A 26,335-nucleotide genomic window follows, 5' to 3' on the forward strand; every position below is an offset into this window, starting at 1 on the left:
TATGAATAAGTGGGTAAAGATCATGATAAAACCACACAATTAAACACATTATAAACCATAAAATAGTGGTTTTTCAGTACTCTCCACATATCGTGCAAATTGGTAGTAGTTTTGAGAAGTAAGTTACATTGAAGCAGAATTAAAATCGTAGCTGGGCTTTCACTCGGATGCAGGTAATACGGGCTGATAGGATCAGAGATTGGAGAATAAGAGTTCGATCTGTTGAGCTGAGCTTGAAATTGCGAGAACTGACGCATAAACGCTGTGAATCGTTCGAAATCTACAGCGAAATCTACTTAAGTGTTAGCATTTGTGCTGTTTTCTTCGTTTGTCTCCATTGATGTAACCTAATTTTGATACCATATAAAAATGGTACCAATCTTGAGCAACAAATTAGCAACAAAGGGAGAAAGAATGGTTATTGACTGCCAGTGAAATAGCTGTAGCAGAATGAAAAAGAAAAAAAAGAAAAGAATGATTAGAGAAGAAACCGAGAGAGAGAAGAATATGGTGATGATGAATATTTTAATTGCAATTGAATAATACATCATAAGAATTTTACACTATGCTATACAGTTTATATAGTTATACAATAAGTGTGAAAAGAATGAAAGAAAATAACAAATTATTAGTTAACCTTAACAAATTAACTAATAGTATAATTTAACAAACAAAAAAATATATTGACAAATATTTTACATTTAAAAATATTATTTTCAACATCTATATTAACTAATAAAATGAGTGCAAAGATACAATTACTACCATATGGGAATACTTACTAGTTACTGCTTATGGCACTATATCACACGACATATATAGTTTTAAAAAAGAAAAATGGGGTTTGGCGATTTTAATGCAAATAAGTTGAATGTTGACAGTTGAAAAGGATGAATTTACTTAATAGAATTATGTTTTTCCTTCGAACACAAAAAATACAACTTTAAAAGAATTTTATTATAATCTTCTTCGTGTGTGTGTCTATATATATATATATATATATATATCAAAATTGTTACGTGATGATTTTAATTCAATTATATTTTAATTAGCAATTTTGACTATTGAAAATTCAATCCGACTAATTTATAAAATAATTATGATAATAAATTAATTGTTTTGTGAGTTAGATAATAATGTATCAATATCACATGTTAAATGATTTATTGCATGTCATATTAGTATTACGTGATATTATCTAATATATTATAAATTTATACAGTTTAATTAATTAATTTGTTTTTTAACCCCTATTTGATAAACATGGTCTGATCTGGTTTGTTTGCTTGTTTATATGGTTCTTGTATCTGTTTGGTGTTCTTACATTATTAATTTTATTATTTTTTATGTATCTAATATTGTGGATATGAGTAATAATAACCATTGATAGAAATAATTAATTATTAAATTATTACAAAGTCACTTTTTCAAATTCTTGTTTTTTAACATTTTTAAATGTCAGTAACCTTTGTAATGGACAAATTTTTTTTAAATGATTTTATCAAATAATTCTTAATTATATACTTACTAGAATTTTTTTTAATGAATTCCATATGGAATAAATATAGTGTTTATTTTAAAATTTTAGTCACTTGGGCCATTCTCTTTGAATTATAAAAATATTCTTAGTTTAGAAAAATAGTAATCCTCTTAAATAATTAACTTATAATTACTTTGTAAATATAGATTGGCCAAGAATAAATAGAGAGAAAGTCTCAATGGCTATCATTTTTAATAATTTTTAGCCAAAATTTAATTAGCATTAGGCCTTTAACACTTTGTTGTTTTGATTTTTTTTAGAATATAAAAATACTAATTGTTCCGAGAATTATTTAAAATTGATGTGGTTTGGACCTGAATATGAAGTTCAGACTTCTTTTGATGAGAGTTTCGACGTCTTTTCCGACAAAGCAAAATTGTCCGAATTCCTTAGTGAGAACAGGGGGTGTTACCTGTAAAGGACTTCAATATGCTTAAGTTAGCAAAGATTTTAGATAGATTTTTATAAATTAAGACTGAGAAATACCTATGTGTGATGGAATATTTATATAGTTAAGGTGAAAGCTTGACCATCATGTTGTAACTCTTCCACCTATAGTGGTGGGTAGTTACTTTCTTTTGTTTAGAGAGTTGTTGAGTAAAAAATTAATTTTGGGTTAATAATATGATGACAAATATTGTTATTGGGTTAAAAGCCCAAAAGTGTGCTAATGGGTTTATGAGTATTGCAGACCTAAGATATTCATCTCAACCCACTTCATGTTGCTTCAACAAACTTCCACAATGTAAAAATAAAAGCATCATCCTAATGCATATGAAGACAAAAATCATAACCAAAATACAATGAGAGAAGGTTCTGCATTTGCTAAGAGAAAGAAAAATGCAAATGGAACATTTGGCAACATTATGGAGAACAAGAGACAACAAGGACACAAAGACAACAACATTGCATTAAAAACAACAAAGAGTCAAACATCAGAGGTTGGTAGAGCAAAAATGAAATGTATGAACAATAGAGGTTAGTGGAGCAGCTACAAGGACAACAGAAGTGGTGGAGCAAAATAGAAAAGCAATGCATGCCAAGGAAGATAGCTACAACAGACAGAATCAACAATGAAAATAAAAAGGCAATGAACTAATTTGATGGAGCAAACTTCTCACTATATAGTTGGCCCTCAACAACATTTGAAGGGAAGAAAAATAGAGTGAAAAATTCAGAGCATCATCTCATACATGTAGAATTATCTTTCTTCTTCTTGAGCTTCATTTTAAATTTCATTGTTATGGCTATCTAATGCTTATCTTTTAATAATTGAGAAAAAGACATCATGGTGAGGTAAAAATTGAAAAAGTCACGAGAGAAAAGAGGAAAGAGAAATACATTTAAAAAACCAAAAGAAATTTTCTATGTATTTGGTATTGAACTAGGATTAGTTTCTCTTGCCAGGTTGGGATAATACTTGGTGGCTGTTGAACCAGTTAGGTTTTCCTTAGCCAAGTTGGGACAGTATTTGGTGGTGATTAGGCTTCGTTAGAAGTTTAGTAGTTAATACTAGAAGAATTAGGTTATAATTCATTAGTATTGGTATATGTAATTAGTTTGATTATTGTAACACCTTATCACCCTAAGCCTTACTTCTAGCCATAAAGCAAAGAATAACAAAGCGTCACGACAGTTTTAAAGCTCCATACAATAGTATATAATCAAGAAATATTAAGACTAGAAGCTCAATGAAGGAAAAGAAGACCAAAGATGTATAAAACAGAGATACAAAGCGCGAAAAGTTCACACACGATAACTAAAGCACATTGGTACGAAAGGAACAGAACATAACATATAAAACCTTATAAACAGCTCCAGGATACAAAAGGTAATAGATAGAGTAAACAAGTTAAAACCTGATATAACAGAGTGTTTGATAAAAATAGATACATCATGTCTCTCAAAGTTTAAGCCTTTAAGGCAATCATATACAAAAAGAGGAGAGATACTACAACAAAATAAAGCAAAAGTAAAGTTGAGCCATCCTCCGCTCTGTCACCATCCGCAAATTCACCGAGGTGGGTTGTTACCTGTATCTTAAAAACAACAATATATGGTATGAGAACTGGAGGTTCTTAGTATGGTAACACTGCCCAATAGATAAGATATAATGTTCCGGGAAGGCAAAGACAATCCTAGAACTTCAAACTGATGTAAAAATTCAACTTATAATAAAATTCTAAACCATAAAGGGTTATCTAATTTAAGGATTTTCTATTCTATAGAACACCTCTGTCCCACAACCTTCTCTAACCTATCCTCCATGCAATCCCATCGTCACTGCCTACCGAACCTCCTCAATCCCAGCAGAAAACATAGATAGATACAAGCAAGTAAAACACAAGTAAACAACTTATATCGCAAGTAATTCAATTAGCAATTAAACATGTTATACAAGTTGGCATAATGCAAGTAAACAAAGCAAATAAACACATAAGAATGCATATGATGAATGTTGTCCTATTGGCGATGATATCACTTGTCAGTTCAACTACTAACCCGACACATTCCCTCGGAATGTCGCCTTTCTGTAACATATATAAATTGCGCCTTGGGATATAGTACTGGTACACGAAATTGTGATTACACTTTTCACAACTCCGCACAACTAACCAGCAAGTGCACTGGGTCGTCCAAGTAATACCTTACGTGAGTAAAGGTCGATCCCACAGAGATTGTCGGCTTGAAGCAAGCTATGGTTATTTTGTAAATCTTAGTCAGGAGATTAATGATAAGAATGATTGTATTTATGAAAAATAAATAACATGAAATAAATAGTACTTGTGATTCAATAATGAGAAATAGGCTGAGGTTCCGGAGATGCTCTGTCGTCTGAATCTCTGCTTTTCTACTGTCTTCTTCTCCAAACACGCATGGCTTCCTTCAATGGCAAGCTGTATGATCCTCTCGGATGAAAACAAATCCATATGCGCTGTCACCGCACGGCTAATCATCTGTCGGTTCCCACTAGCATCGAAATAGGACCATTGTCCTTTTGCACACTGTCATTGCGCCCAACATTCGCAAGTTTAAAGTTCATCACAGTCATCTCTTTCCAGATCCTACTCAGAATACCACAGATAAGGTTTAGACTTTCCGGATCCCAGGAATGCTGCCAATTGGTTCTAGCCTATACCACGAAGGTTCTAACCTCCGGATTCGGTCCGTGGATTAGAAACCCAAGAGATACGCACTCAAGCTGTCACCCAATGACTACGTTGAGCTCAGATAGAACGGGAGTGGTTGTCAGACACGCGTTCATAGGTTGAGGATAATGATGAGTGTCACGGATCATCATATTCTCTATATTGAAGTACGAGTGAGTATCTTAGAACAGAATCAAGCGTGATTGAATAGAAAACAGTAGTAATTGCATTAATCCATTGAAACACAGGAGAGCTCCTCACCCCCACCTATGGGGTTTAGAGACTCATGTCGTAGAAGATACAATATGAAGTGTAAAATTTCATGAGGTACAAAATGAATCTCTAAAAGTAGTTTTTATACTAGACTAATAACTTAGGTTTACAGAAAATGAGTAACTAAGTGCAGATAGTGCAGAAATCTACTTCCGGGACCCACTTGGTACATGTCTGGGCTGAGCTTCCAAGCTTTCACGTGCATATGCCCAAAGTTGGCGTTAAACGCTACCCTGGGTGCCAGAATGGGCGTTTAACACCGAAAAAGGTGCCAGCTTTGACATTTTACGCCAAAAAGATTTAGGCTGACTTTGAACGCCAGTTTGGGCCATCAATGTTCGGGCAAAGTATAGACCATTATATATTGCTGAAAATCTCAGGATGTCTACTTTTCAACGCAATTGAGATCGCGCCAATTGAGCTTTTGTAGCTTGCAAAAATCCATTTCGAGTGCAGGAGGGTCAGAATCCAATAGCATCTGCAGTCCTTTTTCAGCCTCTGAATCAGATTTTTGCTCAGGTCCCTCAATTTCAGTCAGAAAATACCTGAAATTACAGAAAAACACACAAACTCATAGTAAAGTCCAGAAATATGATTTTTGAATAAAAACTAATAAAAATATAATAAAAAGTGACTAAAACATACTAAAAACTATGTAAAAACAATGCCAAAAAGGGTATAAATTATCCGCTCATCAAGTGCCCTAGCACATTCTTATGGGATATAGTGCCCGAGCACACTCTTGTGACCAGAAAGGATGGGAGCGAGAAACACTGCCTCAGACCTCACATCTCAATATAAGTTAGATTAACCACTGTTCTTATGCCGGCGCCGCAACCTCGACAAGCGGGATTAACTACCGTCCTTTCCAAGTGCATAACGACTTACTAATCATAGCACATCAGTAGTATATTACTCAGTTTCAGTGATCACTATCATTTTCATCAGATTCAACAGCCTCAATCTTTCACTTATCTCAATTTATTCACAATGCAACACTCCGCTAATTCGCTCTAGTTATTCCATCCACAGGACTTCCCAAGCCTAAGTCACCATCTTTAATCTCATAATAGAAAATATATAACTAAGTCCACCCAATGTACTCTCCCTTTTCCCAAGGTCTAAATACTAGCTAGGGGATCCTAAAGTAGTTACAGAGGTTTAGAAAGTTAGAAGAGCACTTAAAAACTCAAAAATCATATTTTCAGCAAAACAGGAATCATGTGTACGCATGCCCATTTCCACATACACATGAGTGTGAAAACAACAGTGTCACTCGAAACAGAAATGGGTTCCTGCATACGCATGAGTGTAAAATGGGCATTTTTGCATACGCATGCTAGTGTCGTGTATGCATGAGTATTGGGTAGAAGCCTATTCTTGCGTACGCATAGCCTGTTCTGCGTACGCATGCCTTCAAAATTTCAGAAAAAGCTGTTTTATTGCAGAATTTATTTTTTACACCAAAACTTCAAATACGCATGACTCTTTCGTTAAAAATAATTTTTCATTCATTTATTGAATGAGATAAACTACATGGACCCAATTTTCATTCAAACAAGTTTCACAAATTTTGGGAGTCCGGATACCAAGTTATGGCCCGTTGAAGTTCGTCAAAAACAGGTTTTTTGACTAAAGCTTGCAAAATCCTCTAGTTTTTAAAACACTCAAACCAAAACATAATGTCACCATACCAAAATAATACCAAAACACCCAACATCAATACCACACACCTCTCCATCATTTCTCAAGCATTTCAACCCCTAAATCATTTATCCTTCACCTTAGCAAATCATTCAAAAATTACAAATCCAACCTAAAATCACATCAATAATCCTAAATTTCCATTAATTCTCATCATCATCATATTCATTCACATGCTCATCAATATTCGTCATTAACCTATAACATCACATTCAATCTCCACTTCAACATTCTCATATCACGAACATTTACAATTCTCAACAACAATTCAATCATTCATACAAATTCAACATATCTTAAAGTAACTAGCCTAAATCTCACGCAACATTATATATTAACTAAAGAAAATTGAAACCATACCTTTGCCGATTTCTTCCAAGCACAAAATCACCACCAAAACCTCTTATGCTCAAGCTTTTAGCTTAGCCACCAACATCAACAAGTTCCAACCACAATATAACAATTCTAAACACTTCAATTCTTCAATTCAACTCCCATTCAAGCTAGTTGATATAATATACCCAAAAATTAACACTAGAGTTCACATATATGACAAACCACAAGGGTATATAGCTTTCTTATCTTACCCACTATGGATTGGAGCAAAATACAATAATTACCCAATGCTAGTTTGCACCTAAACAATCAAAATCACAAAATCTACTCAATCACTATAGCAAAAAATGTGAAAATATATGAAAGAGAGATCTGGAAAAGAAATTAAAATTTTTTTACCACTTTGTTCAGATAAAATCGAAGAGTTCGACGAAAGCTTCGCGTGGCCGCAAATGGCATGCCAATCAGAACTCCAGAACGCAAGTTATGATTGAAACAAGATTGGGATGAATAGTAAAACCCTTCTCCTCTCTCTTCTCAACTCAGCTGCACCTTTCCGTCTTTGGTGGTGAATGAGGCTGAAATGCCTCATCAAAGTGTTTATATATGTTGGGCTTTGGCCCAATTTGGGTCCGGTCTAACCAGTTTGTATTTTTAGTTCGTTTGGCGTAACGTCGGGACAAAACCTTTAAAATAACTGACCGATTTTCAATTCTAAATATTTTTCTAAGTATTTCTTCAGTTTGTATTTTCTCATACGTAGTACTGGACAAACTTAAGCCAGTACTGTAGGCTAAATTACCAGTACAAGTTTTTATGCATTTTTGTAGCAAAAATTATATTTTCCCACTCGGAAAAATCCGCTGAATCCAATTCTCTGATAACTAGTGAAATGTTATGGTATATTATGTTTGGTTTAGAGCTTTACAAATAAACTATGAATTTGGATTTTTGAATAATTAACCGTTGATTTTAAAAAGGATTCATAAGACGAGAGATGATCAATGCGGTAGAAAATAGTTTTATATATATATATATATATATATATATATATATATATATATATATATATATATATCTTCTTATGACAATTCTGAAACTCCTATAGTGAGACTGTGTGGTTAGGTTCTCACCCCTCACAGATTTCTCCTTTAAGGACGGACGAAGGAGTTTATTGTGTTTTTTCTGCGCATCTGATTATGTTGTATATTTACATATTAGTTATAGTTTTTCCCTCGCCTTTGTTATTATATTTCTGTAAAGAGAGATAGGACTTGTGATTTTATGATATGTTTGTATAGTACTTGATTATATTATTCTTATATGTATAAAAGTGTTGTTATGATTTGTATGTATGTATGAATATGTGAAAAGAGAAAAATGTACTTTCGGTTTTCAAAGAAAAATCTGATGAGGTTTTTAGTTAAAGGCTCCTATTCTATGATTAAGTATATAGAAGTCATCGTAATATCCTTGCCATTAGAGTGACGCAGCCAGAAGCGTGATATTCTGATAGTAAGGATGTTACATGACATTCTGGTAGTAAGGATGTTACATTATGGTATTAAAGTAGTCTTTCTTATAGAGCCTTAAGAATGCATTGACTATGCTTCAATTGCATACTTTGAGTGTCTGTCATGTTGTAGGTCTTGTTCAGATGATGAGAGTTAGAGCTTTATGCACGTGACTGTTTACTGATTTAACTCTGTTAGTCTACCGTGCATATTTTATGGTATTCGATTTGGCTAACCTAATACTATTGATTTGTGTATTTGGAAACATTAATGGATTATCATAGACAATATATGAGTAATAGGTTATGTAAATCACAGGGCTTAGAAATGTTAGGTGTTCTTCTTCGAATGGTTTGAATTGATGAATGCGCCTGGATCGTGCCACGCGATCTTACGAATCGTTTATTCCTCTATTCTTTGTCTTGAGATTCTTATTTCACTGTCTTTTCTTGAAAAGTGATTGGTTCTTTTGCTTCATGTCTTGCATTCGCTTCCTTCGTGGACCATAGTTGTCATCATTTGTGAACTCTGTACTTCTCTTATTTAGCTTGAACCTGTTTCGGCCTAAGACACCATCTTTTTTTTTTTTTGTTTTTATCGAATTTCTTTGACTCATATTTCTTGATATACGATTTGACACTCTTTCGGCATATCTAACCACGTCCATACATCTTTGTTAAATTGCACCCTATTATGTTTTTCCTCATGTTTTAGTAAAATAATAAGATATATAATATTTTGTATATTATGTTAATTTTCGAGGACAAATTTTTTATAAGTGGGACAGGATGTAAGACCTCAGATTTTTTAAAATTTAAAATATGAGTTATTTGAGATTTTGAACTTTATTTTATGAAAGACAAGAAAAATATTTAGAATGAAAATCCAAGCACTTATTTTAAAAGGTTTTGGCCTAAGAAAGGGCCAACGGGATCAAAATTGCAAATAGGCTCATGTTGGGATCAAGTCCAAGGCTTTTAAGCCCTTCATTTAGGGCATTTCAGCACTCATTTTCCCCCTTTATTAAGAGAGCCATGGATAGAGAAGAGAGGAAAAGAAGAAAACTTTTGTTCACTATTCATTACCACACTAAAATCCATATATCTCTTAATATGGAGCTCCGATCAACGACTTGATTGTGGCTACGCGTTCGTCTTGAATCCCTCGTTTGTGGAATGGAGCGAATTGGAGGTTTTGTATGAAAATGTCATTTTGGAGATTTTGGTAAAAATGGGTTTTTAACTAACTTTGATGGGTCATAACTTGGCGCTCAGAGTTAGGAATTTGATGAAATTATCTTAAATTAAAGATAGTGATGAGAGTTTTAAAAAGGTTTAAGAAGGAAAGAAAATTGAATTTCATAGAGAAATTTATGAATGATTAAAAACTAGTATAAAAATATGAAATATGAGATTATGCGGAAAACCAGAAAATTTTGTTGGTGTGCCTAGGCACAAGCTTGTGCGTGCGCACTGATGAGCGGATAATTTATACGCTTTTTGGCATTGTTTTTAGTATGTTTTTAGTAGGATCTAGTTACTTTTAGGGATGTTTTCATTAGTTTTTATGTTAAATTCACATTTCTGGACTTTACTACGAGTTTGTGTGTTTTTCTGTGATTTCAGGTATTTTCTGGCTGAAATTGAGGGACTTGAGCAGAAATCAGATTCAGAGGTTGAAGAAGGACTGCTGATGTTGTTGGATTCTGACCTCCCTGAACTCAAAGTGGATTTTCTGGAGCTACAGAACTCGAAATGGTGCGCTTCCAATTGTATTGGAAAGTAGACATCCAGGGATTTCCAGCAATATATAATAGTCCATACTTTGGCCAAGAATAGACGATGCAAACTGGCGTTCAACGCCAGCTCTCTGCCCAATTCTGGCGTCCAGCGCCAGAAAAGGATCCAAAACCAGAGTTGAACGCCAGAAATGGATCAAAACCTGGTGTTCAGCTCCACAAATGGCCTCTGCACGTGGAAAGTTAAAGCTCAGCCCAAGCACACACCAAGTGGGCCCTGGAAGTGAATTTATGCATCAATTACTTACTCATGTAAACCCTAGTGACTAGTTTATTATAAATAGGACCTTTTACTATTGTATTAGACATCTTTGGATTATCTTTTGATCTATTGATCACGTTTTGGGGGCTGGCCATCTCGGCCATGTCTGGACCTTTCACTTATGTATTTTCACGGTAGAGTTTCTACACTCCATAGATTAAGGTGTGGAGCTCTGCTGTTCCTCAAAGATTAATGCAAAGTACTACTGTTTTCTATTCAATTCATCTTATTTCGCTTCTAAAATATTCATTTGTACTTCAATATGAATGTGATGAATATGAAAATCATCATCATTCCCTATGAACGTGTGCCTGACAACCACTTCCGTTCTACCTTCGACTGAATGAGTATCTCTTAGATCTCTTAATCAGAATCTTCGTAGCGTAAGCTAGAATGATGGCGGCATTCAAGAGAATCCGGAAAGTCTAAACCTTGTCTGTGGTATTCCGAGTAGGATTCAATGAATGAATGACTGTGACGAGCTCCAAACTTGCGATTGCGGGGCGTTAGTGACAGACGCAAAAGGATAGTAAATCCTATTCCAGCATGATCGAGAACCGACAGATGAATAGCCGTGCCGTGACAGGGTGCGTTGACCATTTTCACTGAGAGGATAAGATGAAGCCATTGACAAGGGTGATGCCTCCAGACGATTAGCCGTGCCGTGACAGGGCATTGGATCATTTTCCTGAGAGATGACCGAAAGTAGCCATTGACAGTGGTGATGTATCACATAAAGCCAGCCATGGAAAGGAGTAAGACTGATTGGATGAAGATAGCAGGAAAGCAGAGGTTCAGAGGAACGAAAGCATCTCCATTCGCTTATCTGAAATTCTCACCAATGAATTACATAAGTATTTCTATCCCTATTCTATTAATTATTATTCGAAAACACCATTATCAATTTATATCTGCCTAACTGAGATTTGCAAGGTGACCATAGCTTGCTTCATACCAACTCCGTGGGATTCGACCCTTACTCACGTAAGGTATTACTTGGACGACCCAGTGCACTTGCTGGTCAGTTACACGGGGTTGTGAACCATGGTTTTGGCATCATGTTTTTGGCGCCATTTCCAGGGAAAGAAAGAGCAATGAACTTTACATAATTAAAGTGTAATCACGATTCCGCGTACCAAGTTTTTGGCGCCGTTGCCGGGGATTGTTCGAGTTTGGACAACTGACGGTTCATCTTGTTGCTCAGATTAGGTAATTTTCTTTTTGTTTTCTTTTCAAAAAATTTTTCAAAAATATTTCAAAATTTTTTCCTTTGTTTTCGAGAAAAATAATAATATAAAAATGTTTTCAAAAATTTTATTCAAATTTTTTAAGAATGAATTCTAGTGTTTCATGAAGCATGTGAAGCCTGGCTGGCTGTAAAGCCATGTCTAAATTTATTTGGACTGAGGCAGCAATTTGTTATCAAGAGCAAGCTAGTTGCTGCTAATCCACCTGCTGCTGTTCCTGATTCACCTGCTGAAGCTTGGCTGGCCATTGGCCATGTCTAGTGTTTTGGACCGGAGCTTTCATTGAAAGCTTGGCTGGCTAGTGAGCCATGTCTAATTCCTGGACTGAAGCTTTAGACTAAGAATGCAAGATTCCTGGAATTCATGTTAAAAATTTTGGAATCCTTATTTTTTCTTTTTCATATAATTTTCAAAAAAATCCAAAAAAAAATAGAAAATCATAAAAATCAAAAATATTTTTTATGTTTCTTGTTTGAGTCATGAGTCATGTCATAAGTTTGGTGTCATTTGCATGTGCATCTTGCATTTTTCGAAAATTTCATGCATTCATAGTGTTCTTCATGATCTTCAAGTTGTTCTTGGTAAGTCTTCTTGTTTGATCTTGATGATTTTTTGTTTTGTGTTGTATGGTGTTTTTCATATGCATTCTTGAATTCTTAGTACGTAAGCATTAAAGAATTCTAAGTTTGGTGTCTTGCATGTTTTCGTTGCATTAAAAATTTTTCAAAATTGTGTCTATGATGTTCATCTTGACATTCAAAGTGTTCTTGGTGTTCATCTTGACATTCATAGCATTCTTGCATGCATTCATTGTTTTGATCCATAACTTTCATGCATTGCATCATTTTTCCTGTTTTCCTCTCTCATCATAAAAATTCAAAAAACAAAAAAATATCTTTTCCTTTTTCTCTCATCAAATTCGAAAATTTGAGTTGACTTTTTCAAAAATTTTTAAAATCAAGTTGTTTCTTATGAGTCAAATCAAATTTTCAATTTGAAAATCTTATCTTTTTCAAAATCTTTTTCAAAAATCAAATCTTTTTCAAAATTCTTAGTTATTTTCGAAAATTCCAAAAATCTTTTTAAAAATATTTTTCTTATTTTTATATCAAATTTTCGAAAATAACATAATCAATTAATGTTTTGATTCAAAAATTTGAAGTTTGTTACTTGCTTGTTAAGAAAGATTCAAACTTTAAGTTCTAGAATCATATCTTGTGATTTCTTATGAATCAAGTCATTAATTGAGATTTTAAAAATCAAATCTTTTTCAAAACTAATTTCTAAAATATCTTCTTATCTTACCTTTTTCAAAAAGTTGGTTTCAAAATATCTTTTCTAACCTCCTAACTTCTTATCTTTTCAAAATTTGTTTCAACTAACTAACTAACTTTTTGTTTGTTTCTTAACTTTTTCAAAACTACCTAACTAACTCTCTCTCTCTAATTTTCGAAAATATCTTCCCTCTTTTTCAAAAATTTCTTTTTAATTAACTAATTATTCTTATTTTTATTTTTTATTTTAAAAATTTTCGAAAAATACTAACATTTTTCAAAAACCATTTTCGAAAATCACTAACCTTTTTTCAAAAATTATTTTCGAAAATTCTCCCTCTCCCATCTTATTCTATTTATTTATTCATCTACTAACATCTCATCTCACATCTCTACCCTCCTCACAGTTGTGTTTCTTCCATTACATTACATTCTTTATCTCCCTCTTTTCTTCCACTCACACAGGGATCCCTATACTGTGGTATAAAGGATCTCTATTATTATTATTATTTTTCTGTGCCCTCTTCTTTGTCATATGAGCAGGAGCAAGGATAAGAACATTCTTGTGGAAGCAGATCCAGAACCTGAAAGGACTCTGAAAAGGAAACTAAGAGAAGCTAAAATACAACAATCCAGAGATAACCTTTCAGAAATTTTCGAACAGGAAGAGGAGATGGCAGCCGAAAATAATAATAATGTAAGGAAGATGCTTGGTGACTTTATTGCACCTAATTCCAATTTACATGGAAGAAGCATCTCCATTCCTGCCATTGGAGCAAACAACTTTGAGCTGAAACCTCAATTAGTTTCTCTGATGCAGCAGAACTGCAAGTTTCATGGACTTCCATCTGAAGATCCTTTTCAGTTCTTAACTGAATTCTTGCAGATATGTGATACTGTTAAGACTAATGGAGTAGATCCTGAAGTCTACAGGCTCATGCTTTTCCCTTTTGCTGTAAGAGACAGAGCTAGATTATGGTTGGATTCTCAACCCAAAGACAGCCTGAACTCTTGGGATAAGCTGGTCACGGCTTTCTTAGCCAAGTACTTTCCTCCTCAAAAGCTGAGCAAGCTTAGAGCTGATGTTCAAACCTTCAGACAGAAAGAAGGTGAATCCCTCTATGAAGCTTGGAAAAGATACAAACAGTTGACCAAAAAGTGTCCTTCTGACATGCTTTCAGAATGGACCATCCTGGATATATTCTATGATGGTTTATCTGAGCTATCAAAAATGTCACTGGACACTTCTGCAGGTGGATCCATTCACCTAAAGAAAACGCCTGCAGAAGCTCAAGAACTCATTGACATGGTTGCTAATAACCAGTTCATGTACACTTCTGAAAGGAATCCTATGAGTAATGGGACGCCTATGAAGAAGGGAGTTCTTGAAGTTGATACTCTGAATGCCATATTGGCTCAGAATAAAATATTGACTCAGTAAGTCAATATGATCTCTCAGAGTCTGCATGGAATGCAAGCTGCATCCAACAGTACTCAAGAGGCTTCTTATGCAGAAAAAGCTTATGATCCTGAGAACCCTGCAATAGCAGAGGTAAATTACTTAGGTGAACCTTATGGAAACACCTATAACTCATCATGGAGAAATCACCCCAATTTCTCATGGAAGGATCAAAAGCCTCAACAAGGCTTTAATAATGGTGGAAGAAACAGGTTTAACAATAATAAACCTTTTCCATCATCCACTCAGCAACAGACAGAGAACTCTGAACAAAATGCTTCTAATTTAGCAAATCTAGTCTCTGATCTATCTAAGGCCACTGTGAGTTTCATGAATGAAACCAGATCTTTCATTAGAAATTTGGAAGCACAAGTGGGCCAGCTGAGTAAAAGGATCACTGAAATCCATCCAAGTACTCTCCCAAGCAATACAGAAGAGAATCCAAAAGGAGAGTGCAAGGCCATTGACATAAGCACCATGGCCGAACCCAAAGAGGGAGAGGAAGACGCAAATCCCAAGGAGGAAGACCTCCTGGGACGTCCAGTGATCAATAAGGAGCTTCCCTCTGAGGAACCAAAGGACTCTGAGGCTCATCTAGAGACCATAGAGATTCCATTGAACCTCCTTATGCCCTTCATGAGCTCTGATGAGTATTCCTCTTCTGAAGAGGATGAGGATGTTACTGAAGAGCAAACTGCCAAGTTTCTTGGTGCAATCATGAAGCTGAATGTCAAATTATTTGGCATTGATGCTTGGGAAGTTGAACCTCCCTTGTTCATCAATGAACTAAGTGATCTGGATCAACTGACATTGCCTCAGAAGAGACAGGATCCTGGAAAGTTCATAATACCTTGTACCATAGGCACCATGATCTTGAAGGCCCTGTGTGACCTTGGTTCAGGAATAAACCTCATGCCCCTCTCTGTAATAGAGAAACTGGGAATCTATGGGGTGCAAGCTGCTAAAATCTTATTAGAGATGGCAGACAATTCAAGAAAACAGGTATATGGACAAGTAGAGGACGTGTTAGTAAAGGTTGGAAGCCTTTACATCCCTGCTGATTTCATAGTCCTGGATACTGGAAAGGAAGAGGATGAATCCATCATCCTAGGAAGACCTTTCCTGGCCACAGCAAGAGCTGTGATTGATGTTGACAGAGGTGAACTAGTCCTTCAATGGAATGAGGACTCCCTTGTGTTTAAAACTCAAGGATCTCCCTCTGCAACCATGGAGAGGAAGCATGAAAAGCTTCTCTCAAAATAGAGTCAACCCAAGCCCCCACAGTCAAACTCTAAGTTTGGTGTTGGGAGGCCACAACCAAACTCTAAGTTTGGTGTTGAACTCCCATATCCAAACTCTAAGTTTGGTGTTGGAGAGTTTCAACAATGCTCTAAACATCTGTAAGGCTCCATGAGAGCCCACTGTCAAGCTATTGACATTAAAGAAGCGCTTGTTGGGAGGCAACCCAATGTTTATTTATTTAATTTTTATTTTCATTGTTTTTCATGTCTTTATAGGTTCATGATCATGTGGAGTCACAAAATAAATAGAAAAATTGAAAACAGAATCAAAAACAGCAGAAGAAAAATCACACCCTGGAGGAGCATCTGTCTGGCGTTCAGCGCCAGAACAGAGCATGGTTCTGGCGCTGAACGCTCAAAATGGGCAGCTTCTGGGCGCTGAACGCCAGAACAGGCATGGTTCTGGCGTTCAACGCCAGAATTGGCACACAAATGGGCGTTGAACGCCCAAAATGGCCACCAACCTGGCGCTGAACGCCCAGAGTTGTGTGCAAAGGCATTTTTACATGCCTAATGGGTGCAGGGATGTAAATCCTTGAACACCTCAGGATCTGTGGACCCCACAGGATCCACTCAGGATCTGTGGACCCCACAGGATCCCCACCTACCTCCACTCACTTCTTCTCACCACTCTCTTTCACACAACCCCATAAACACTCTTCCCCAAAAACCCTTCACCAATCACCTCAAACTCTCTTCCCCATCACCTCTTCACCACTCACATCCATCCACTCTTCCCCATAAACCTACCTCATAAACTCCACCTACCTTCAAAATTCAAAACCAATTTCCCACCCAAACCCACCCATATGGCCGAACCTTAACCCCCCCTCCCTTCCCTATATAAAGCCCTCCATTCTTCATCAAATTCACACAACACACCCCTCTTGGCCGAAACACTTCCCACTCTCCCTCTCCTCCATTTCTTCTTCTTCTTCTTCTATTCTTCTTTTCTTGCTCGAGGACGAGCAATATTCTAAGTTTGGTGTGGTAAAAGCATAAGCTTTTTGTTTTTCCATTACCATTGATGGCACCTAAGACTGGAGAATCCTCTAGAAAGGGGAAGGGGAAGACAAAAGCTTCCACCTCCGAGTCATGGGAGATGGAAAGGTTCATCTCCAAAGCCCATCAAGACCACTTCTATGATGTTGTGGCCAAGAAGAAGGTGATCCCTGAGGTCCCTTTCAAACTCAAAAGAAATGAGTATCCGGAGATCCGACATGAAATTCAAAGAAGAGGTTGGGAAGTTCTAACAAATCCTATCCAACAAGTCGGCATCCTAATGGTTCAAGAGTTCTATGCCAATGCATGGATCACCAAGAACCATGATCAAAGTAAGAACCCGGATCCAAAGAACTATGTTACAATGGTTCGGGGGAAATACTTGGATTTTAGTCCGGAAAATGTGAGGTTGGCGTTTAACTTGCCCATGATGCAAGGAAATGAATGCCCCTACACTAGAAGGGTCAACTTTAATCAAAGGTTGGACCAAGTCCTTATGGACATATGTGTAGAAGGAGCTCAATGGAAGATTGACTCCAAAGGCAAGCCGGTTCAACTAAAAAGATTGGACCTCAAGCCTGTGGCTAGAGGATGGTTGGAGTTCATTCAATGCTCAATCATTCCCACTAGCAACCGGTCTGAAGTTACTATAGACCGGGCCATCATGATCCATAGCATCATGATTGGAGAAGAGGTGGAATTTCATGAGATTATACCTCAAGAACTCTACAAGGTGGCTGACAAGTCCTCCACTATGGCAAGGTTAGCCTTTCTCACCTCATCTGCCACCTATGCAATTCGGCTGGGATTGACATAGAGGGAGATATCCTCATTAAAGAGGACAAGCCCATCACTAAGAAGAAGATGGAGCAAGCAAGAGAGCCCATTCATAGAGCTCAAGAGGCGTATGAAGCTCATCACCATGAGATCCCGGAGATGCCTCAAATGCACTTTCCTCCACAAAACTATTGGGAGCAAATCAACACCTCCCTAGGAGAATTGAGTTCCAATATGGGACAACTAAGGGTGGAACATCAAGAGCACTCCATCATGCTTCATGAAATAAGAGAAGATCAAAAAGCAATGAGGGAGGAGCAACAAAGACAAGGAAGAGACATAGAAGAGCTCAAGGACATCATTGGTTCCTCAAGAAGGAAACGCCACCATCACTAAGGTGGATTCATTCCTTGTTCTTGTTTCTTCTGTTTTTCGTTTCTATGTTATGTGCTTATCTGTGTTTGTGTCTTCATTACATGATCATTAGTAGTTAGTAACTATGTCTGAAAGTAATGAATGTCCTATGAATCCATCACCTCTCTTAAATGAAAAATGTTTTAATTCAAAAGAACAAGAAGTACATGAGTTTCGAATTTATCCTTGAACTTAGTTTAATTATATTGATGTGGTGACAATGCTTCTTGTTTTCTGAATGTATGCTTGAACAGTGCATATGTCTTTTGAAGTTGTTGTTTAAGAATGTTAAATATGTTGGCTCTTGAAAGAATGATGACTAGGAGACATGTTATTTGATAATCTGAAAAATCATAAAAATGATTCTTGAAGCAAGAAAAAGCAGCAAAGAACAAAGCTTGCAGAAAAAAAAGAAAAAAAAATTTTAGGCGAAAAAAAAAATATAGAAAGAAAAAGAAAAAGCAAGCAGAAAAAGCCAAAAGCTCTTAAAACCAAGAGGCAAGAGCAAAAAGCCAATAACCCTTAAAACCAAAAGGCAAGGGTAAATAAAAAGGATCCCAAGGCTTTGAGCATCAGTGGATAGGAGGGTCTAAAGGAATAAAATCATGGTCTAAGCGGCTAAACCAAGCTGTCCCTAACCATGTGCTTGTGGCGTGAAGGTGTCAAGTGAAAACTTGAGACTGAGCGGTTAAAGTCAAGGTCCAAAGCAAAAAAAGAGTGTGCTTAAGAACCCTGGACACCTCTAATTGGGGACTTTAGCAAAGCTGAGTCACAATCTGAAAAGGTTCACCCAATTATGTGTCTGTGGCATTTATGTATCCGGTGGTAATACTGGAAAACAAAGTGCTTAGGGCTACGGCCAAGACTCATAAAGAAGCTGTGTTCAAGAATCATCATACTGAACTAGGAGAGTCAATAACACTATCTGAACTCTGAGTTCCTATAGAAGCCAATCATTCTGAACTTCAATGGATAAAGTAAGATGCCAAAACTATTCAAGAGGCAAAAAGCTACAAGTCCCGCTCATTTGATTGGAGCTATGTTTCATTGATAGTTTGGAATTTATAGTATATTTTCTTCTTTTTATCCTATTTGATTTTCAGTTGCTTGGGGACAAGCAACAATTTAAGTTTGGTGTTGTGATGAGCGGATAATTTATACGCTTTTTGACATTGTTTTTAGTATGTTTTTAGTAGGATCTAGTTACTTTTAGGGATATTTTCATTAGTTTTTATGTTAAATTCACATTTCTAGACTTTACTATGAGTTTGTGTGTTTTTCTATGATTTCAGGTATTTTCTGGCTGAAATTGAGGGACTTGTGCAGAAATCAGATTCAGAGGTTGAAGAAGGACTGCTGATGCTGTTGGATTCTGACCTCCCTGCACTCAAAGTGGATTTTCTGGAGCTACAGAACTCGAAATGGAGCGCTTTTAATTGCATTGGAAAGTAGACATCCAGGCTTTCTGGCAATATATAATAGTCCATACTTTGGCTAAGAATAGACGACGCAAACTGGCGTTCAACGCCAGCTCTCTGCCCAATTCTGGCGTCCAGCGCCAGAAAAGGATCCAAAACCAGAGTTGAACGCCAGAAATGGATCAAAACCTAGCGTTCAACTCCACAAATGGCCTCTGCACGTGGAAAGTTAAAGCTCAGCCCAAGCACACACCAAGTGGGCCCTGGAAGTGAATTTATGCATCAATTACTTACTCATGTAAACCCTAGTGACTAGTTTATTATAAATAGGACCTTTTACTATTGTATTAGACATCTTTGGATTATCTTTTGATCTATTGATCACGTTTTGGGGGCTGGCCATCTCGGCCATGCCTGGACCTTTCACTTATGTATTTTCACGGTAGAGTTTCTACACTCCATAGATTAAGGTGTGGAGCTCTGCTGTTCCTCAAAGATTAATGCAAAGTACTACTGTTTTCTATTCAATTCATCTTATTTCGCTTCTAAGATATTCATTTGTACTTCAATATGAATGTGATGAACGTGACAATCATCATCATTCCCTATGAACGCGTGCCTGACAACCACTTCCGTTCTACCTTCGACTGAATGAGTATCTCTTAGATCTCTTAATCAGAATCTTCGTGGCGTAAGCTAGAATGATGGCGGCATTCAAGAGAATCCGGAAAGTCTAAACTTTGTCTGTGGTATTCCGAGTAGGATTCAATGAATGAATGACTGTGACGAGCTCCAAACTCGCGATTGCGGGGCGTTAGTGACAGACGCAAAAAGATAGTAAATCCTATTCCAGCATGATCGAGAACCGAGAGATGAATAGCCGTGCCGTGACAGGGTGCGTTGACCATTTTCACTGAGAGGATAAGATGAAGCCATTGACAAGGGTGATGCCTCCAGACGATTAGCCGTGCCATGACAGGGCATTGGATCATTTTCCCGAGAGATGACCGAAAGTAGCCATTGACAGTGGTGATGTATCACATAAAGCCAGCCATGGAAAGGAGTAAGACTGATTGGATGAAGATAGCAGGAAAGCAGAGGTTCAGAGGAACGAAAGCATCTCCATTCACTTATCTGAAATTCTCACCAATGAATTACATAAGTATTTCTATCCATATTCTATTAATTATTATTCGATAACACCATTATCAATTTATATCTGCCTAACTGAGATTTGCAAGGTGACCATAGCTTGCTTCATACCAACAATCTCCGTGGGATTCGACCCTTACTCACGTAAGGTATTACTTGGACGACCCAGTGCACTTACTGGTCAGTTACACGGGGTTGTGAACCGTGATTTTGGCATCATGTTTTTGGCGCCATTTCCAGGGAAAGAAAGATCAATGAACTTTACATAATTAAAGTGTAATCACGATTCCGCGTACCACGCACCCATCAGAATGAGTTTACAAGCCTGTGCCTACATACAGTGTGGTGCGTACGCACCCGTCAGGAATGACAGTTAGATCTGTGCTTAGGCACAGTTATGTTCGTGGGCACACACCCTGTTTTCTTTAAAAAAAACTCTATTTTTGACTGTTTAGCCTTCTTGACAAGCTTGTAAACACATGTAATCCCTAAATTAAGTCTAATAACTTGTTTTTAAGCTTTGGATAGAGCATGACTAAGTCCAATGAATTAAATTGAATTATTTCTAGATAAATGCTTTGTTAAACCAGATGACATAGTTGCGGGGGATGGTGGTTTGTGCCACCTACGATGAGGACGGTGGTGTTATCCCATTAACGAGGTAATGGAATTTATAATTGACAAGAGATTTGGATTAATGAGCCTAAGCTTGATAAATTAACAATGAATTAGGGGTTAATGAGTTTAGTAACTTACATATGATATTGCTAAAAGATATTGATGTTGACTGTTTATGGCCTGAATGGCTGGATTGGTAAAGACAGAGGTTTGTCCTACTTGCGCATTTATGATTAATGAGGATTTTGTTTGAAAAGTATGGTAGGCACTACAGGTACTATATCCCGGAGCTAGGGGTGTGCATGGTTCAGTTTTTCCATAACCTGAACTAAAACTGCACTAAACCATTTTAAATGGTTTAGAAACTGAACCAAACTGCTTTGTCACATAAGAGATTGGTTTCTAATACAGTGTACCAGTTTAAACCAGTTCATAAAAATAAAACCAGTTTTAATTGAAAAATCCAGTTTAAATTGATTTATAGGCTAAAACTAGTTTTTACATCCTCTCTCTCTCTCTCTCTCTCTAAATCAAAAGTTGCAAGAATCATAAAATATGCACATACTAATAAACTAAAGCATTGTCTTACTTTTTGTTCAATGACAACATTCAAAACATGATTGATATAGCACTAACCTAAATGAAGTTAAAATAAACTAATTCTAATCCAACACAATTTTGGCCCATTACAATATTTTAATCATTTTATAAAGAAACAAACATGCCAACATTTGTTGCAAAATATCTCCCTACATTAAAAAATATCTCATTAATTATAGAAAACTAACAATTAGTAACAAACAAGCATAAAAAAAGGTATATTATCTTGTTCGGCTTTTTCAATCTCTTTAAAATTTTCAAGTAGTCCAAAAGGTTCATCTATTACCCAATCTTGAGTGTATACAAGAGCTTCCACCATATATGGTGTCAAGGAGCTCCGACAAGGGTCAATAATCCTTCCTCCTGTAGTGTACACACTCTCAAAAGCAACCGTAGAAACTAGTATGGCTAAAACTTCTCGAGCCATACGTGCAAGAATAGGGAATCGGGTTGAATTTTCCTTCCATCAACCCAAAATATCAAACTCTATTGACTTATTTCTAGGCTCACAATCTTCTTTCAGATATCTGTCAAGTTCAGATTTAGCATCTGAATCACGCCAGTTGATTGCAAATAAATATCCAGGATATCATCTTCATCCTCTTCATTAATCATTTCATCTTGATTACTTTGAGACTCGTCCTCTTTGCCTTGGTAGTGATTATAAAGGAAATTCAAGTAAATAGATAATTTTGACTTGAGTTCTCCTCCCTTTTTAACACCAAAGGACTCATCCAAAATCCAATTTACAAAATCTAACTTGTAACGTGGATCAAGCATAATTGCAATTAACAACAACATGTTAATGACATTTGGAGTTCCCCAATACTTATCATATTTCCTTTGCATCTTGGACGCCATTAGTCTTATGCTCAAATCAGTATTTTCACAATGCAACTTGATTTTTCTTTCGATGCTAAAGACGTCTTTCATGTATTTATTACTAGTAACATACAAACTCCCAGAAATGCGCAATGTAGTATCATAGAATATTTTCAAGAATGGTAAAATTGACTCTGTATAAGTCTAATAATCATCTATAAGCACACCATAAGATTTGTTCAGCTCATTTATGTATTTATCATCTTGCAACTCAAGCAAATCAAACGCCGCTTGAAGCTTCAATGCTGCCTCCAACATTAAATATGTCGATTTCCACCGAGTTTTTACATCCAAACAAACAAGCCCTTTATAGTTGATACTCTCTCGCTCAATGCACACTTTGAAGCTTTCACTTCTCATAGAGGTTGACTTGACATATTTCACTACATTGCGAATTCTCATAATCGAATCATCAATCTCTTTGAAGTCATTTTCACTATCAAATTCAGGATATGGGCACAACAACGCATATGAAGATAGTCTCCCTTCAAAACTAGACTATTCCATACATTTAATATCTTTTTCAAATATAAAATTGCACCATCATTAGAAGTTGCATTATCAATCGTTACAGTAAAAACTTGATGTAATTTCCAAGCATCCAAACAACTTTCAATAGCTCTATCAAGTAACTATCCTAAATTACCCTCAACCCAACAAAAATTCAATATCCTCTTTGTAACTTCCAATCATCATCAATAAAATGTGCCGTTAGAGACATATAAGTCAAATTTTGACTCGAAGTCCAAGTGTCAGTTGTAAGGCACACTTTTTGACAATGATGAGAGAGATAATTTTGTAACTTAACTTTTTCTGTATCATAAAGAGAAAGTATATCACGGGCCAATGTAGGAATTTTAAACTTACGTTGCAAGCTATGCAAGAGCCTTCGAAACACATTTCTTTCTACAAATCGGAAAGCTAGCTCTTCAGTCACAAACATTTCAGTGATGATACTTTGAGATACTGCTTGGTCAAGCTTGGTAACACTCGGTGAGGATATAAGACCACTTGTTCCCCCTTCTATCCTTTGTCTCTTGCTTTGTTTGTTATCCACGTCAAAGCATCGCTTCCAATGTTGCCGCATAGCACTTGTTTCCCTACATATTTTATTTGACCGTTACAGTTTTTACATCTTGCATACTTCTCTATACCTTCGACTGGAATGAAATGTTTCCATATCTATGATCGATTCTTATGCCCAGAAAATCCACTAGGTTGAGGAGGTAATGAGGGATTAGCAAGAGGAGTAGCAAGATTTGAATGCTCTTCTCCCTCATACAATATTAATATGAGCAACAAACTTAATTGTAAATTAAGTAACTAATTAAACAAAATCAATAAATCGATTTTGCTCAATGCTTGTTCATACAAAAGACACATGTAACATCTAGTCTACTTTAATAGAAAATGGCAGTGATAAGAATCGGGATCATAAATAGGACAAGCCTAATCTTGTAGAACAAATCACGTAAACATTACAAGAAGCAAGAAACGATTGTACATCATTATTATTGGTTACACCTAATTTTAGAATTTTGAACAACGCTAGTAGTTTGAGAACTTGTAATAGTGGTAGACATAAATGTTTTCAACTAATCAAAAATCTAGACTCAATGCTAATGATTGACCGAATTCTATAACAAGTTAACAAATTTTAACTATCACATGTTCACAACTACAAAGCTCTAAAAAGGAAAATAAATAAATACATAAATAAATAAAATGGCACAAACTATGAAATAATAAATACAGTATTACATGCTAACAGGGTTACTTAGACCTGGTTTGTAAAGTCACTTATATAGGAATACATATATGACAGACATGTTTAGAACTTACCTTTTCTTTAGGAGTGCTCTTTAGAAAAATGCCTCCGAAAATTGAAAGCCGCAGGGACCAGTTTGCAAGTCATCAATGCAAGGACATTCTAGATCTCTCTAAGCTTTCACCTCATCTAGTCTACAACAACATCAACAATAAGCAAATGTAAAAGTACTAACAGTGAATGAATTAAAACGTAAATTGGTCACTATTGATGCTGAGACAAAGCAAATGCTTCATTAAGCAAAGGACTCAAAATGTAATAACCATGGATTAAGACAAGCTAATTGGCCAAGGGCATATCTGATTTAAATTTATATAATAGAAGTTATTTCACCAAGTCATTATCAATGATAGATAACTGATAAACCACTATTTTATGGTTTATATTGTGTTTAATTGTGTGGTTTTATCATGATCTTTACCCACTTATTCATATGATTAGCATGCATTTATATTTCCTTCCTAAATTTCTTACATGATTGAAAACTTGCTTCCTAGAGACTTTTGATTATGTATTTTAATTCTCCTTTATTCCATTCGATGCCGTGATCTGTGTGTTAAGTGTTTCAGGCTTTATAGGGCATAAATGAGTTGGAGATTGGAAAGGAAGCTTGCAAAAATGGAAGGAACACAAGAAATTGAGGAGCTGACCAGCGAGAAGTGACGCAGCCACATGGATCACGCGACCACACGAAAGAGAGAAAATTGCATTGACGCGGCCGCATGGCTCACACGATCGCGCGGATGGAATAGCACAAGCGACGCGGAGGCATAGACGACGTGTCCGCGTGGAGAAGCAAAATGCCGAATGACGCGTCCGCATGAATGACGCGATCGCGTGACATGCGCGATCTGCATAATCTGCAGAATCGCTGGGGGCGATTTTGGGCCCTGTTTCGACCCAGTTTTCGGCCCAAAAAAGCAAACTAGATCCAGGAAACATGCAGAGACCAACAACAACATTCATTCTAGATAGTTTTAGTTTTTCAGATCTAGTTTTCCTCTCCTCTAGGTTTTCTCTCTACACATTCATAGTTCTTAGGATTTTTAATTACTTTTTGCATTGGGATATTGAGAAGAGTTGTTACCTCATCAAGACTTCGTCATTCTAGTTCGTTTTCTTTACTTGGCTTTACTCTTCCATGTCCTTTAATTTATTTCAATCTTATTGTTGGATTATTTTAGAATTTATCAATACAAGAGTTATTTTTATTTTTAATTAATTCCTTTGAGTTTTATTTATCATGTCTTCCTTTAATTTCCTTTCCTATGTTATGAATTCCACATTCACAATGAGCGAGTAGTTCCCTAACTTGATGGGGAGTTGATTGAAAGGAACCCTTGAGTTGGAGTGCTCAAGGGAGAAATTTTAATTGGGTTTATTATTAGTTTGCTCTCTAGTCACTAACGTCAGTCCTTCCAAGTAAGCGGATTGGGACTTGTGAATAGAAACAGCATTCCAACTTGTTTGACTTTCCCTTACCTAGTAAGAGATAACTAAACAGAACAACCCCAATTATCAATTAATCTTGAAAGTACTGCAACAAGAATAGGGCTTCCAACTAATCTACTCCCAGTCAAGGCTTTTATTTAAATTACATTAATTCTCTGATTTAATTTCCTGTCATTCAACTCAAATCTTTTTGAAAACTATATGATTAATAAAATAGCACACTTTCCTGCAACTCGTTGGGAGACGACCTGGGATTCATACTCCCATTATTTTAATTTTAATTTCTGTGACACCCTTTTTAAATTGATAAGCGGATTTCTAGTTGGTTGAGGACT

General features: G+C 36.2%; 1 non-coding gene across 1 annotated transcript; it reads right to left on the reverse strand.

Moving 5' to 3' along the window:
- Positions 1–14,166: 14,166 nt before the first annotated feature.
- On the reverse strand, positions 14,167–14,274 carry LOC112731597 (small nucleolar RNA R71). Its single transcript, XR_003167370.1, has one exon. It is a non-coding gene; the product is annotated as a small nucleolar RNA R71 (small nucleolar RNA).
- Positions 14,275–26,335: the final 12,061 nt, after the last annotated feature.

This window comes from Arachis hypogaea, chromosome 12 (genome assembly GCF_003086295.3).
Source record: "Arachis hypogaea cultivar Tifrunner chromosome 12, arahy.Tifrunner.gnm2.J5K5, whole genome shotgun sequence".
NCBI lineage: Eukaryota > Viridiplantae > Streptophyta > Magnoliopsida > Fabales > Fabaceae > Arachis > Arachis hypogaea.